Source organism: Pan paniscus, chromosome X (genome assembly GCF_029289425.2).
Source record: "Pan paniscus chromosome X, NHGRI_mPanPan1-v2.0_pri, whole genome shotgun sequence".
In the NCBI taxonomy this organism is placed as follows: domain Eukaryota; kingdom Metazoa; phylum Chordata; class Mammalia; order Primates; family Hominidae; genus Pan; species Pan paniscus.
The window spans coordinates 65,585,666-65,600,475 of NC_073272.2; the positions used below are offsets into that span (position 1 = coordinate 65,585,666).

At 39.6% G+C, this 14,810-nt stretch overlaps 1 pseudogene; it reads right to left on the minus strand.

The window, feature by feature from the left end:
• Window positions 1-10,961: 10,961 nt before the first annotated feature.
• LOC100991490 (eukaryotic translation initiation factor 4B-like) lies at window positions 10,962-12,872 on the minus strand (annotated as a pseudogene).
• Between the last annotated feature and the right edge of the window lie 1,938 nt (window positions 12,873-14,810).

Sequence of the window (14,810 nt, forward strand, 5' to 3'; positions counted from 1 at the left end):
TTGACCCAATGCTCATTCAGGATCAGATTATTTAATTTCCATAGTTTTGAAGGTTCCTTTTGGAGTTGATTTGCAGTTTTATTCCACTGTGATCTGAGAGACTGCTTGATATAATTTGAATTTTCTTAAATTTATTAAGCCTTGTTTTATGGCCTATCATATGGTCTATCTTGGAGAAAGTTCCATGCACTGTTGAATAGAATGTGTAATCTGTGGTTGTTGAATGAAATGTTCTGTATATATCTGTTAATTCTATCTGTTCCAAGGTATAGTTTAAATCCATTGTTTCTTTGTTGACTTTCTGTCTTGATGACCTGTTTAGTGCTGTCAGTGCAGTATTAAAGTCCCCCACCATTATTGTGTTGCTATCTATCTCATTTCTTAGGTCTATTAGTAATTGTTTCATAAATTTGGGAGCTCCAGTGTTAGGTGCATAGATATTTAGGATTGTGGTATTTTTTCTTTTGGTCAAGGCCTTTTACCATTATACAATGTCTCTCTTTGTCTCTCTTAACTGCTGTTACTTAAAAGCTTGTTTTGTCTGATATAAGAATAGCTACCCCTGCTCACTTTTGGTGCCCATTTTCATGAAATGCCTTTTTCCACCCCTTTAAGTTTACGTGAGTCCTTATGTGTTAGGTGTGTCTCTAGAAGCCAGCAAATAGTTGGCTGGTGAGTTCTTATCCATTCAGCAGTTCTGTATTTTTTTAAGTGGATCATTTAGGCCATTTACATTCAATGTTAGTATTGAGATGCAAGGTACCATTGCATTCATCATGCTATTTGTTGCCTGTGTACTTTGGTTTTTTGTTCATTGTTTTTGCTTTTTAACTTGTATTTTTGCTTAATAGGTCTTATGTGATTTATGCTTTAAAGACGTTCTGTTCTGATGTGTTTCCAAGATTGGTTTGAAGATTTAGAGCTCCTTTTAGCAGCTCTTGTAGTGGTGGCTTGGTAGTGGCAAATTCTCTCAGCATTTGTTTGTCTGAAGAAGGCTGTATCTTTCCTTCATATATGATGCTTAGTTTCACTGTGTACAAAATTCTTGGCTGATAATTGTTTTGTTTGAGGAGGCTGAAGACAGGGTCCCAATCCCTTCTAGCTTGTAGAAATCTGCTGTTAATCTGATGGGTTTTCCTTCACAAGTTACCTGGTGCTTCTGTCTCACAGCTCTTAAGATTCTTTCCTTCTTTGTCTTAACGTTAGCTAACCTGACAACAATGTGCCTAGGTGATGATATTTTTGCAATGAATTTCCCAGGTGTTCTTTGTGCTTCTTGTTTTCGGATGTCTAGGTCTCTAGCAAGGCCAGGGAATCTTTCCTCAATTATTCTCCCAAATATGTTTTCCAAGCTTTTAGAATTCTCTTCTTCCTCAGGAACACTGAGCATTCTTAGTTTTGATTGTTTAGCAAAATCCCAGACTTTTTGGAGGCTTTGTTCATATTTTCTTATTCTTTTTTCTTTGTCTTTGTTGGATTGTGTTAATTTGAAGACCTTGTCTTCGAACTCTGAATTCCTTTCTTCTAGTTGTACAATTCTATTGCTGAGACTTTCCAGACCATTTTGCATTTCTGTTAGTGTGTTCGATGTTTTCTGAATTTTTGTTTTTCTTTAAGCTGTCTATTTCCTTGAACATTTCTCCCTTTAATTCTTGTGCTATTTTTTGTATTTCCTTGAACATTTCTCCCTTTAATTCTTGTGCTATTTTTTTGTATTTCCTTGCATTGGGCTTTGCCTTTCTCTGCTGCCTCTCTGATTAGCCTAATAACTAACCTCCCGAATTTTTTTTTCTGGTAAATCAGGGATTTCTTCTTGGTTTGGATCCATTGCTGGTAAACTAGTGTGATTTTTTGGGGGGTGTTGAAGAGTCTTGTTTTGTCATATTACCAGAGTTGGTTTTCTGGTTCCTTCTCATTTGGGTAGGCTTTGTCAGAGGGAAGGTCTAGGGCTTAAGGCTGTTGTTCAGATTCTTTTGTTCCATGGAGTGTGTTTTTGATGTAGTACTCTCCCCCTTTTCCTATGGATGTGGCTTTCTGTGAGCCAAACTGCAGTGATTGTTGTCTGTCTTCTGGGTCTTTCAACCCAGCAAGTCTACCTGGCTCTGGGCTGGTACTGGGGGTTGTCTGCATAGAGTCCTGTGATGTGAACCATCTATGGGTCTCTCAGCCATGGATACCAGTGCCTGCTCTGGTGGAGGTGGCAGGGGGGTGCAATGGACTCCATGAGCGTTCTTAGGTTTGGTGGTTTAATGCTCTATTATTGTGCTGGTTGTCCTTCGGCCGGGAGGTGGCACTTTCCAGAGAGCATCAGCTGTGGTAGTATACAAGGGAACCAGCCTCGAGGGGGGAGCCCAGAATTCCGAAGATTATATGCCCTTTGTCTTTAGCTACCAGGGTGCGTAGGGAAGGACGATTAGATGGGGGGCAGGGTTAGGCACTTCTGAGCTCAGACTCTCCTTGGGCTGGTCTTACTGTGGCCCTGTGGGCGATGGGGATGAAGTTCCCAGGTCAATGGAGTTGTGTACATAGGAGGATTATGGCTGCTTCTGCTGACTCATGCAAGTTGACACAGAAGTGGGGGAAAGCTCATAGTCACAGTCCTCAGCCAGCTCCCATGCAAACCAAAGGGCTGGTCTCACTCCCACCGTGCCCCCTCTAGCAACCCCAAGTCTGTTTCCAGGCGGTGGGTGAGCCAGGCTTGAGAACTTGCCCCAGGCTACCCACCTCCCAGCTACAAAAGAAAAGGGCTTGGTTCTTCCTCCACCTGTGGAGTCTGCACACCGGATTCACCCTTCCCTGAGTTCTGGCCAGGAGGTTTCTCGCCCTATCCAAATTGTTATGAAGTTCAGCTGGAGATTTCCTTCTCCTTGTGGTGTTTTCCTCACCATCCGGTCCCGCTCCTCTGGCCACCCTCCCGATGGATCCCCGTGGTCCCAGGCAGGAATGGCCTGCTTGGGGACTCAGCAAGCTCCCAGAGCCTTTGTGCTGCTTCCTCTACCCCTGTATTTTGCTTGGATCTCTAAATTGACTCAGCTCCAGGTAAGGTCAGAAACTTCTTCCGCAAACAGACATTCCATTTCTCCAGGGGTGTGTGTTTGGGAGAGGAGGTTCCCCGTTTCCCACTTCTGCCTTTGGGGGACTCACAATATTTGGGGTGTCTCCCAGGTCCTGCAGGAACAGTCTGCTTCCTTCAGCAGATCTGTGGCTCCTCTTGGGATTGCTGTTTTATTCTTTCAGTCAATCTGGAGCTAAAATTCACAATGCGAGCCTTTGCACACTGCTCTGTCCGTCAGAGTCTGAACTGCAATCTAGTCCTTCCTCCCATCTGCCATGATGATCTATACGTTGTATTCATTTTCAAAACTTAAAATCTTGCACATTTGCAAGTGTTCCCTATACTAAATAAGTGTATTCTATGATGTTCAAACAATGACAAAATACCTTAACAATGCATTTCTCAGAATGTATCCCTGTTGTTAAGTGACACGTGACTATTAACAAAAAACTTTCTTTCCTTCCTTCCTTCATTCTTTCTTTCCTTCTTTCTCTTTCTTTCTTTCCTTCCTTTCTTTTCTTTCTTTCTTTTTTGCTTTTTGTTTTTTTTTGAGGTAGGCGTCTTCTTATGTTGCCCAGGTTCGTCTTGAGCTCCTGGACTCAAGTGATCCTCCTGCTTCAGCTTCTTAAGTAGCCTGGATTGCAAGTGTGAGCCACTACACCTGGCTAAATCTTGCTTTCCAAAAACAGATCTAACTGTCCCAAGAAACCTTGGAATGATATAGCTCATTTGCTAGAAGCAAAATCAAGCTACATGGATTTGCCAATTATTTAGAAAACTGCTATAACATATGGTATTTAACAGAAATTTTGGTTCTAGACTCAAATAAGGTATTGGAAGAATGTTGATTTAAAACGTTTTTTAAATCCCCTCCAACTCTGATGTATTCCTAACCTTCTATATATGGTCTGAATTTCATCCCAGCCATGAAAACTTGTTGTGGTACCAGGAGGTAACAATTTTAACTACAATTTTTAAAGTACAGAGGTTAAGAAATGGAGGGAAATACATTAGACAGTCAAACGTAGTTGAGTCCTGTGTATTTTCCAGAAGGAAGCTGGATTGGGAGGAGGATCTAAAAATAAATTCAAACAGATGGGTCAATTTTAGTAGACTCCTCAATAAAGTTGGCAAGAGGGTTGAGAAAGAGCAAAAGGAATAGCTGGTTTCTGTGGCTAATTGGGGCTTGAAGCTTTCAATAGGATTTGCAACACCTAGTGTTGAAAATGTTAGGTGACCATGATTATACAGGCCTAAATGTTTGGCAAGAAATATTTAGGCCTGTATAATCATGGTCACCTAAATCTGATGAGACATCTTATGGGTTCTTCAGATCATCCAAAAGAAGGTCATTAGAGTTTCAAAGTTTTTATCCAGAGTTTCTTATTAGCACCTCATCTAACAGGGAAGGCAGGGGAGTTTTCATGTTTTGTACCATCTGCTTGTCTGTGGAGGCAGTGTTGTGTTATACATGATGTGGAAGGACAGGGAATAAGACAAAGTATAATTCACAAGTCTTACACTGTTAAATACATCACAGCATTATGGAGGAATGTCTTTTTAAAACCTTATTTTACTTTCTTTTTTCCCCAAGTATGTCAGAGGCTAATACATTTTTTGAAAAATAATAATTGTACATATTTATGGGGTACATAGTGATGTTTTGATACATATAATGTATTGTGATCAGATCAGGGTAATTAGCATATCTATCATCTCAAACATTTATCATTTATTTGTGTTGGGAAAGTTCAAGATCCTCCTTCTAGCTATTTGAAACTAAACAATGTGTTATTGTTAACTATAGTCATCCTACAGTGGTATAGAACACTAGAACTTATTCCTCCTATCTAGCTACCTTGTATCCCTTACAAAATCTCTCCCTATCTGGAAGGACATTTTAACTATGAATAATGCACTCTTGCCTCTGGTCTTAGATGCTACTATCAGCCTTCCTTAATATATCTACTATTTCAACTCTTTTGATGCTCCTACAGGAGAAGAATAAAGATCTGTGATATAGTTATGTCAAAATCTTGCTTTGGATTTAGGAATAGCATTAACATCTTAGAATATAGATCTTTGCAGGATGCACTTCTTATAAAAATCTAAAGCTGACTGTGGAGGACTAGGCTTAGTAAATAACAAAGGAACTATTTTCTGAGAAAGAACTTCTTTGGATGTCATGTGAAAAACCCAACATCATTTTACAGTACATCTGTTTGATTATTTTATTTTTCTAATTTTTGTCTTAAAATCAGAGACATGATAATATGTTATCTTTTAAGTTTATATAGTAGTTTTCAGGCCTTTTCATATTCTACTTTATTTAATATTCACAAAAGCTCACAAAGCAAGAAAAGCAGTTAGTATTATCATTGGTTTACACAAGAGTAGATTTGGGTTCAGATAGTTTAGTGACTTGCCCAGGGTCATCTGGATAGTAAACCATGCAGTTGGGACTAAGACATAAGTCTTCTGATTCCTCCACAAGTATGCTTTTGTACCTCTTTTTCCATTGGCTTCAAGTGGAGTTTTCTCTCCTTCATTTTTCTTTAAACTTAGACTCTAGATAGGAAGAGAAAACACTGATGTCTTTTTCAGCCAATCATTCTTAGAGATTAAGTTAAACACTTTAGGTAAAAAAAAAAAAAAAGTATATCTTGAAAGATTAACAAAATTGAGAAAAGAATGTTTATACTTTTTAAAATTTTGTACAGGCTGTAGCTGTCTTTGCTAACTGATCTTTAGACAAGAGGCAGAAAATCAATTAATAGTACAGCGAGAGCCAACTTTACAATATGGATCCAGTTGTCATTTAGCTTGAACTAATATTGACCAATATTTTCTTCCAAGACTGAAGCAAATGTAGTAAATATTGGATTTAAACACAAGTGTTTGAATCTGAATGATGTGACTCATCAAACATGCCTAGTCTGTCTGGCAGAAAGAAAAGAACACTTCTTTCAAGTCATCTTGGCTAAACAATTTAACAAGAATCAATGCCTATCAGGGTCTATTCCCATTACTTATTGGTCAATGACAAAAAAAAAAAAAAGATTCCATCTGGAGATCTTTCATAACCGGAGAAAACAGTTGTGGGGAAGTAGAAGGGTTTTATTCTTTGTCTTAAAATAGCAACACCAATAATAATACCTCACTAAGCTAAGAAAGAGATTTGTAAGAACAGTATTAAAGACAATTATCTGCTAGGAATTAGAGTGCCTTTCTATTTCAGGAGGTGGAGGAAGAGCTTAATAAAGACAATTTTACAAAGCAGATGCCCTATTCTTTTTGATACTCTTACAATTCCCAGTCATAATTATGGCTATTTACTATCTGACTCAGTCCAGTCAGAATGCATGATTTCTTCATATGGCTAAAATTTGGTTACCTATCCAATATTTAGACAGTAGTACATTTAATGTTTAGACACTTATCCATGTCACAGTCTAAAATGTAAAGATTCTCCATTTATCAAATATTTTCATTTAAATGTAACCCATAGCCATAAAATTATGGTATGAAAAGATGGTAAAAATTATGGTATATAAAGATACCCTAGGATATAAAGTAATATTAGAGAAAATCAAGCAGATGAATAATGTGGTAATGCTAATGATTAATCCATTCATATTTTTTTTGACTGACAAGTCCCTTAAAATATTTCCTTAAGTACTCTCTACAGTCTCCTTGGCCACATGTTTTAAGAAAGTTCTCTTATTCAACACAGTAACTAAAGTAAAAGCCCAGTGAATCAGACATATATTCCAGTTTGTGATCTTATAGTCAGAGATAGAATAAGATTCATCTTTGTATAGTTTATAAAGAAAGCAACTGCCAAAAAAACAACAGTTTACTTAAGAGAAGAATATGTTAACTACTTCATCAGTAGCCATTTGCAAATGTGTGAACAAAGAATTTCTACTTCACTAAACAGGTCTCTGACATATCTTGTATGCATAGCAAAACAATTAAATATTGAAAAAAATTTTTACTAATTGAGACTAGACTTTAATTGGTCAATATTAAGGCAGAGGAGAAAAAGCATGAGTAAAGCAATAAGAAGATATGGATGGCATACCATAAGTCATCTGACTTCATTCACTTAACTGAAAAGTTATCCGACGAATAACCTGCTATTACCTCAATCTTCATTGTACAGGTACAATACAGGGCCTTACAACTAGGTGATATATAAAAAAGCAATAAAGAAAAGTAGAAAAATGGATCTTACACATCTATTTCTGTCATGACATTCATATTGAGTAAAGTTTCAGCTTCCTTTGTCATCAAACTTGGAAGTTCAGAACTGACTGGCTAAAAAGAAAAAAAAGAGAAAGAATTATAAACAAAATCCTCTAAATACCACAACTTAAATTCTAAGCCTTAGGTTACGTAGGGAGAAAAGGCTTTGTACACAATATTGAGGGATAATACAACAAGAAGAGGAACTTTGGATACATGAAGAACTATTAACAAAAGCATTACAATTCTACACAATGGCTCATTTCATTTTGGCAAATTTTAAGTGGAGCAAAGGAAAACTCCACATAACAAATAAATTGTGATATTACTATGGGAAAGAGGGATATAATAACTTCTTCCATTTTAGTTCAGAAAGCCAAGACAGAGACACCATATACACGAAATCAGTAGAAAAGCTGAGGTAAGAATTCAAGTATTCTTGAATTCCAGGATGAATAATATCCTCAGTGTCAGTGGTCATATACCATTCTTCTTTTGGAGTAATACACACAAGTACAGTAAAGTCTCAAAAATAAGCTTACCTCACTGACATGGTAAGAGTCATAATTCACTTTCTTCCTAGACAGCAATGACTAGCTCTGCCAGATTAGCTTCCAATACAGAGCCTGTGCATCTCATCCTGTAAATGAAAAGCAAAGGGGTGGGAAATCAACAAGCACTGCTGCCAGCAGGATGAAGGTGAATTGAAAAAATGGTAATCTAGCAGCCAGGAGACAATCTTTGAAAAAATACCACAGACAATACATTTCTTAGATTATGGCAGGTCCTTGACCAAGAAAACACAAACCATATAGTATTTTCCAGTTATAGATATTTCACTTCCAGACTATAAAGCTTACTGCTATTCAGAAGATTTCAGTATGTAATTAACTTGTTATAGTTTAGCCAGAGTGGACCACAGTCGAGTAAAATACCAGAGTTTTCAAATTGAAGAGGTCCAGAAAAGAAGGATAAAGGCAAAACCAGATTACTCTGTTCCCTAGGAATCCTGAATAGGAAGCACTCTTCAACCTGGGAAAACTTTCAGCCCACAAGATGCCTTTTTGCCTATGTGGTGCCAGGTAAAGATGATAAATCACTTCACTGTCCCTAATCAGAAATGAAATGTGAGATATTGCAACAACGTAACTGGCTAGTCCAAATGACCTCTAGGGTCCTTCTATCTATGAGATTCTATATATATGCAACCTAGGCTTTGAAATGACTGTATTCCTCCTAGTGAACAGCACTCAGTCTGAATCTCATCAGTAGATGAGAGCCACAAGACTTGGGGAGTGGGACCTACATCAATTGTCAGAGTGTAAAAAATTTGCATATTTTTACCTTACCCCATGATATAGATCTTGACTTCATTTTATAGTGCCATTCATTATTAAAAGGAGGTGCTGTGAGGACCATTTATGGTATTATTATCAACTATTATTTAACCTGATTTAAAGAGCTCAAAATGCCAGTAAATTCTAATAGGTCAGGAGCCTTTGGTCTTCCCTGTAGCTTTCTCAGTCTAGTAGAACTTGAACTCAGCTTTGATGGCCAACTAATAATCATCCCAAACTAGTTGCCTTCTGAAGCAACTCAGTGCCCTGAAGAGTGACGATTATTTTGCTGCTTAAAGTAGTACATTTTGGCACAGGTTCGAGGGGCTGGTCCACACTTAAGTTTGACATTAGGCTAAGGAAGCTCACATGGCCCCCTTTTGGGTGTGTTTGTTTGTTTGTTTGTTTGTTTCTCTCTCTCTCTCTTTTGAACTTGAAAGATCATATTTATTTGGAGAAAACAAAAAACCCACAACACAAAAGATGGGATTTTACATCTCAAGGCATCTCCCAGGTAATAAGTCTACAGATTACAAATTATTTTCATAGAAGATATTTTTCTACAAATTTTGCATGTATTCAGGAGCAGGCCATTAATTAATCCCCATTTCTTTTTTAACAGGGAGGCAAGGTAGAGGAGAGGGAAAAAGTTTTGGATACAACTATTTGGAAGGAGAGTAGACATGAAGATGGCAAATTCTAGCTTTTCATTACCTAAAATCAATGTTTTTTTTCTTTTAAAAACCTTCCAATCTTCAGTATATCTTTAAAAGCCCACTTCTTAGCTACTAGCCAATCCACACCAATTATTTAAATTCACTTGGTAGACACCTTTGTGCACTGGCTAAATTATATTCATTATGCCCACTGCTGAAGCATGCATAAACCAACACCCCTGCATGGCTGAAGAGGGCCTAATCTAGGACTGATGGGAGAAGGGCTTGTAAACAAAGATCAAGATGTCATTTCTCTGGTGATACTGTCTACCAAGCTGATCCCTACAAAAATTCACATAAAAGCAGGCAAGTTTAGCTACTGTGTTGCAAGAGAAACCAGGAACTTGTTAAATAGTTCTCTCCATTACCATTTATTCTCTCAAGGGAAGCTTAAAAAGAAAAAGAAAAAGAAAGAACAACACATTAGTCTGACCACCTCATAAATCCAACAAGCATTGGTGTGGCATTTAAGTGGAGAAGAAAACTTGGGGGAAAAAACCCCATCAAGGTTGTAAGAAAGGCTCCCAATTTAACTGTCCCTGTCCCTATTTATCCACCTTTATTCACCACCCAAGACCATCCATTATTCTAGAGAACTCTGATCTATAAAAGGGGTCAAAGCATCAGGAGCAGGCAGGGTGTGAGAACCAAAAGGCAAGAAACTGATTTGCTTGAGAAAAGCAGAGATTCTTCCTTTCACAGCTCTCCATGGCTGAGAGAGAGAATGCCCAAGAGATCATCTCTGTGACTTAGAGACTGCTTTTTGGGAGGTTAAGAGTCGCATGAAGAACTTAAGATGATGACAAGAGTCTAAATTTTTAAAGTTTCTAGGTTTCAACAGAACGTAGATATATTTGAACTTTCAAAAAGCAGAGTGTTTAGAAAGGGAAAACCAGGACACACAAAACATTGGGAATTACTATGACTCCCAAGTGCTTCTGGCTCCAGGAAATAACCATTCATGTGTTTGCTGGAGGTCACAAAATTTTCCCCTATTACCTGGTGCAAAATGACTCATCACCTCCCAAAAGCTTCTTTTCAAACCACAATTTTCCCATTTATTTTGGTCGAATGCAGTCCTATTCGTTATGGCCTATAGACTCACTCCCAACTCCTGGGTGGTAAAAACAAAAAAAAAATGAGGGAATTCCCCCTAGGCTGGCCTCCAAAGTCAGGATTAAATAGGAGGAGCTGCTGGCAGCCTGCTGGAGACTAAAACAACTTGAGGCTAAAATTACCTTTCCAAGAGTGGAAAATTTATTCAGATAATGTTTGAGAATTCATATATGCCACAATAGGATAAAAACGAAACAGTAGAAATCTCACACTTTCCCTTATACCTCCCTCCTCTACTGCCCAATCAGATTCCAAATGTTATATCACTGTCTTTACCATTTCTGCTAAATTGAGGCCCCTAGGCACTAATCACACTGGCAACTGCATGGTGACATAATGCACCACAACTTTTCCACTAAAAATCTCTAGTCTCTTTCTCTCTGGCTATATTGGTGATTCTCCAGTTACTTCAGTACTTTAAAGGCTGCAGCAGCATGAATAAGAATTTCCTTTTAAAAAAAAATTAGGTAAGAAAGGTCTCCAGGAGATGGTGAGTTTTATTTTGTCTTGTCTGGATAGAGGTTTGATTTGCTCTCGAATGTTCCAGGGTGGAGAGAAACTAGGAGAAAGCACAGGATGTTGAGGTCTCTTCGGCTTAATCTTCTCCCTCATTTTCATCTTCACCATCAATGGAGAGAGCAGCATACTTCCTTGCAGAACTGAACTTGGAAGCTGGATTTTCCTCAGGTTTCTTTGGCTGAGGTGCAGATCTGGAGTCTTTATCCTTTTTGTCATCTTTCCTATCTGACTCCTTCCAGTGGTCTTTGTTCCCTCCCTCTCCTGGACCATGGCTAGAGTTCCCAGTTTGGCCTTTTGGGATATTCATCCCATCTACTTCATTTTCGTCTTTCCTTGCTAGTCCTTACTCAGATGGTTGAGCTGGAGCTACTTTACCCCACCAATTGTAGGGGATTGCTGCTCTGTGTCTGAGCTCTGAGATTGAGCAGGAGGGTTAGAACTTCACTTCACCCAACCATTCTCCTTTGGTGGAGGGGCTGGCATTACCTTTAGGGACTGATCAGGTTTGGGAGGTTTAGAAGTTGGAGAGTGACAGTCTTCCTCCTTATTGAGTGTTTCATTTTCTAGTGACTTCTCACTCACTCTCCTTCGTGCATTTCTGCCGGATGTGGCGGAGGTCCCAGTCTGCAATGACTCACTTCCTGGCCTCAACTGTTCCCGTTCCTGAGTTTCTTCACTTTGTCAGCTTGGGTGTCTCTCCCGAGGCCGTCGTTCTAGTTTTGGCTCATCCAGCTGATGCTGCAACTTCTCGTGTTCCTTCTGTAGCTGTTCTTCTACTTCTCTTTCTCTAGCAGCTGTGTCAACGGGCTTTGCCCCTCCAAAGATAGAAGCACCTCTACTGGACTGGGAGGTACTAGCAGAGAAATCATCTTCCTTAGGAGCACTCCGAGGCTTTAGATTCAGTTTGGGTCTTTGGGAGGGACCTCTATCATCACCCATATAATCATCCCGAGAGTAATCATCTCTGGAGCTCCATGACCGATCATCCTGTCTGTCTTATTGGTCTTCATAGCCAGTCCCGCCTCCTCTATAGTCATCATCCCTGTGGCACCCACTGCCAAATGCCCTTCTGCCACTGCCTATCCGGGAATCATAGCGTCTATCATAGTCTCTGCTGCCTTGGTCATCATAGCGATCCCGGCTGCCACATCAATCCATATCCCAGTGTGGGCCATCCCAATACCCATCCTGATACCCATTGTGATACCGGTCTGAATCATAACTATCTCGATACTTGTCTCCAAAGCTATCATCACTTCTTAGTCATCAAAGCTGTCTGTGGCAGGACGAGCCCTCCAGTCTGTATCTGTTTTGTCAGAATCCCGATTTCTATCATGGCCAAAAGAACGATCCTCCCTGTCTTTCCCCTGTGCTTGATCAGCAACGTCCACTTGAATTTTCCTGTTACCTAGAGACTCTTCATTGAGACTCATGGAACTGAGCAGGGAATCTAGGTCCTCAATTTCAGCATAATCAAAACCTTTCAACCTCTCTGGATTGCTGGGTTTACGTGACAAACGCACTGCACTGATATTTAATCCTCGAAAGAGTTCCTTAATTGACTCTTCTGTCATATCATAGGATAGGTTCCCTAGAAAAGCAGTGTAGGGTGGTGATTTGGGAAGATGGTCGATATTGGGTTCCCGAGCAGCCCGTGGAGCAGTGGGAAGGATGGAACGGTCAATTGGAGGCACCCTATACACATCATCATCATTACTGTGCCAAGTTGTTGAAACATTTCCTTCCAGGTCATCTGTTTCATCAGCCCAGGGTACTGGTTTGGAAACATAAGTTCTTCCTCCACCAATCCTCCCATCCTCAGCCAGAAAGTATGTTAGGGAGAGTCTTCTCCTTCTTCTTCTTTTTTGCTGAGGCCACCATGTTGGGAGAGGGAAAGAGTTTTGGGTGTGTTTCTCAGGAAGCTTTTCTCACTGGGGTTGGGCAATAAATGAGGGTCAGTGGCAGGGAATAACACAAATATAAAATGATAAAGCATGTAAACAGACAAATGTAAGCACTGCTGATGAAGGTGAAATTCAGGCAGACTCCCTTCCTCCACACGCTACTCAAGGTTTTCATGGGTAGAGATTTGCTGACAATAGTGACTTTGTGGCTCCAATTTAGTAGTATTTCTGCTGAAGCACCCACAACCTCCTAGTTTCAGGAAATGAAGACTTTTTTTTTTCTCCCTATAGTTTTGTGCCAAACAGGAGGTTTCACCCTACCTACAGAGTTAATTTCAGATATAAGATGGGGACGGGGGGTTTTTACACTACCAATGCCTGGCTTTCATTTTTAGAAGATCGCAAAAGAACAAATACCAAATATATTGTCAAAGAGTGCATCTGTGGTATATGAGAACCAATGATAATACGTGGGAGTGCAAGTACAGGGGAAATGTTTCCTTAATTATGTTTTGTTCCCCTCACTATAATATTATATTATACTTTGGACTAAGAAGAACCCTTCCCTTCCCTTTTTCTCTTCCCTTCCCTTTTTCCCTTCCTTCCCTTCCCTTCTTTCCTTCCCTTCTTCCCTTTCCTTCCCTTCTTCCCTTCCCTTCCCTTCTTCCCTTCCCTTCTTCCCTTCCCTTCCCTTCTTCCCTTCCCTTCTTCCCTTCCCTCCCCTTCTTTTCCCTTCTTCCCTTCCCTCCCCTTCTTCCCCTCCATTCTTCCCTTCCCTCCTTCCCTTCCCTCCTTCCCTTCTCTCCTCTCCCCTCCCCTCCCCTTCCCTTCCCTTCCCAATAGGGTCTCACTCTGTCATCCAGGCTGGAGTGCAGTGGCACAATCACAGCTCACTGCAGCCTTTACCTCCCTGGGCTCAAGCAATCCTCCCACCTCAGCCTCCTGGGTAGCTGGGACTACACATGCACACCACCATGACCAGCTAATTTTTGTGTTTTTAGTAGAGACAGCATTTTGTTATGCTCAGGCTGGTCTCAAACTCCTGAACTCAAGCAATCCTCCTGCCTTGGCCTCTCAAACTGCTGGGATAACAGGCATGAGCTACTGCACCTGGCCACAAGTAATTTTCTAACCTCAGAAGAATATGCCTGAAAATCAATATACAGATTTCTTCAGAAACACAAATCATACATCAGACCTAAGACCCAGTATAAGATATTGATCATAATTTAGTTTTCTCCTAAAAAATGTCTGATTGGTTAAGGTTTCAAAGTAAACATTGAATCAATATTCAAATGTACAATCAGGGATGTATGATAGAATTATGCTACTTCTCAGCTAGATTTGAGGTTCACTAGCTATATACTTGGATTTCCAAATCCCAATCACCATCGTAAATAGTGTTTCTTGGTTTATCAGAAAGGAAAGTGAAAGTGTGCAGAGGTACCCTTCAAAGTCTCTGCAAGCTTCTGTTGATATATTCCTGCCTTTCTTCCACTCTATCCAAAGTGATTTCCAGATTATGAAAAAAATTACAAAGTAAGCATTCTCTTTGAAAACATGTGGAGAACCCCCTAGTTTAAAGAAGAAAGAGATTTTGTACCTGTTCATTATAACATTACATTGAGTATCTGGTTTGTCTTCAATCAAGATTGGAGCATTGACATGGAAAGGAGAAAACACCAACTCCAAAGAAATATTTATAGTTGCCTCTCCAAATAATTCCTGGATCATTAGTTCTTGGAAATCTGGTACCACTAAATCCAAACCAATGGCCAGTGAATCTTCACTCATAGGTACATCCTGAATTGATATTTTGGGGTATTTCCTGAGAAATAATCAACACAGGAAAATATTAATCCTACATGTTGCAAGAGCTCAAATTATATGGGCTATAGCATATCTATTAGTTACA